Here is a 2,500-nt window from a genome sequence, read left to right as displayed (position 1 = left end):
ACAGTCCACACAGGCCGTACCACAACGTACACTGACTGCATCGACAACCAAATGCAACTGAACAGCTGCAAGGCTCATTTCACAAACAAACGCCTGACCGACCAGCTTGGAAGGGCAGGAGGGGAGGGCGATATTCGTTCTGTAGCGTTACACCCTTCCAGTGGTTAGCGGGACTGTGTAGAAAGTACGCAACACTCGAAAGACATTTACGTGAGGGTACGCACCATGGCATCGAGAAATACACATGACACCAGAGGATCCAAGCAGTGAACTATGTTCAGAGGGTTGCTGTTAGGCAAAGCTACATTCCTGTGACGTTACATGTGACAGTTAAGGTGCAGTGTAAGTTAGGTTAAGGTGCAGTGTAAGTTAGGTTAAGGTGCAGTGTAAGTTAGGTTAAGGTGCAGTGTAAGTTAGGTTAAGGTGCAGTGTAACTTAGGTTAAGGTGCAGTGTAACTTAGGTTAAGGTGCAGTGTAACTTAGGTTAAGGTGCAGTGTAACTTAGGTTAAGGTGCAGTGTAACTTAGGTTAAGGTGCAGTGTAACTTAGGTTAAGGTGCAGTGTAAGTTAGGTTAAGGTGCAGTGTAACTTAGGTTAAGGTGCAGTGTAAGTTAGGTTAAGGTGCAGTGTAAGTTAGGTTAAGGTGCAGTGTAAGTTAGGTTAAGGTGCAGTGTAACTTAGGTTAAGGTGCAGTGTAAGTTAGGTTAAGGTGCAGTGTAACTTAGGTTAAGGTGCAGTGTAACTTAGGTTAAGGTGCAGTGTAACTTAGGTTAAGGTGCAGTGTAAGTTAGGTTAAGGTGCAGTGTAACTTAGGTTAAGGTGCAGTGTAACTTAGGTTAAGGTGCAGTGTAACTTAGGTTAAGGTGCAGTGTAACTTAGGTTAAGGTGCAGCGTAACTTAGGTTAAGGTGCAGCGTAACTTAGGTTAAGGTGCAGCGTAACTTAGGTTAAGGTGCAGCGTAACTTAGGTTAAGGTGCAGCGTAACTTAGGTTAAGGTGCAGCGTAACTTAGGTTAAGGTGCAGCGTAACTTAGGTTAAGGTGCAGCGTAACTTAGGTTAAGGTGCAGCGTAACTTAGGTTAAGGTGCAGCGTAACTTAGGTTAGGGGCCAACGTGGGTTAGGTTAGGGGCCAACGTGGGTTAGGTTAGGGGCCAACGTGGGTTAGGTTAGGGGCCAACGTGGGTTAGGTTAGGGGCCAACGTGGGTTAGGTTAGGGGCCAACGTGGGTTAGGTTAGGGGCCAACGTGGGTTAGGTTAGGGGCCAACGTGGGTTAGGTTAAGGGCCAACGTGGGTTAGGTTAAGGGCCAACGTGGGTTAGGTTAAGGGCCAACGTGGGTTAGGTTAAGGGCCAACGTGGGTTAGGTTAAGGGCCAACGTGGGTTAGGTTAAGGGCCAACGTGGGTTAGGTTAAGGGCCAACGTGGGTTAGGTTAAGGGCCAACGTGGGTTAGGTTAAGGGCCAACGTGGGTAAGGTTGCCAGAGATGTGTCAAATCAGGATGTACGTTTGGCTGGTGTCAGGTGGTGGGTTGGTTCGATGTCTTTACCAGGGGTGTGGCCAAAGGGTATTTTATTACTTGTACCTTTTGTGTTGTGGCGTGGCGTTGCGTCTTGTGTTGATACTGGGTGGACCACTGTGGGTGTTGCTGGCTGATTTGAGCTGCGTTGTTTGCGGGTGATGTGAGACATTGTGTCTTATTAGTGGACGTCACGTTCCTCTTGTCGTTCTTTGGATAGTGTCCTGTGGCAGCGAGGATAAAATGGATGTTGTTGAACGCTAGTGCTTTGGTGCTTTCGCTTTGTTACACACGGAGTGGACTGTGAGATAGGGTGACTGGGTCGAGTGCGGTTCACACTGTCCTCCCCAGTTTACAGTATGTATCATCTATGTATGTGGTCCTGCATCATTTACTAAGGAGGGACGTCAGACGACTGAAATATTAGTTATGTACTGATGTAAAGCAGAATGCTTACCTTCCACCAGTGGGCGAGTATCGACTCTGCCCCAGCGTTGCCACCGCAGGAAGCGGTGTCGGAAACACTACCCGCACACCGTCACCACTGTGCGGGGGCACGGACCCTCTATATCCTCAGCGGCGCACTCTTTGCCACCGGGCGTCACGTCTCGCGGCCCGCCGTCCAGAGCATGTATTGGGACAGCGGGACTTTGGCTTTTGGGAGATAACTCTTCATGAAGTGGAAGATATAGGGGTGGACTGCAATGTACGATTGCGGGAAAAGTCCGCCGTACATCCGCTCCAGTTGCGAGTCGGGCGGTGGGGGTGGCGCATTCACAGGTGCGGCTGGAGTGACTGTCGGTCCACCACTTTTGACTCGATTTGCGTCACCTGCGGTGAACAGGGGGTGCAGCAGGCGTTTTACTCTGGGTCGTCAAGCGGGCGCTGTAGGCGACATCGACATCATAGTCGGCCGGCCGTCTCATAGAGGGCGGTATCGTCGTCGGAAGCAGCGTCATCTTCCGAGGGACGGACCAGTAGGTG

Source organism: Schistocerca gregaria, unplaced genomic scaffold (assembly GCF_023897955.1).
Source record: "Schistocerca gregaria isolate iqSchGreg1 unplaced genomic scaffold, iqSchGreg1.2 ptg000623l, whole genome shotgun sequence".
NCBI classification, from domain to species: Eukaryota; Metazoa; Arthropoda; class Insecta; order Orthoptera; family Acrididae; genus Schistocerca; species Schistocerca gregaria.
This window is presented reverse-complemented; position numbering follows the sequence as displayed.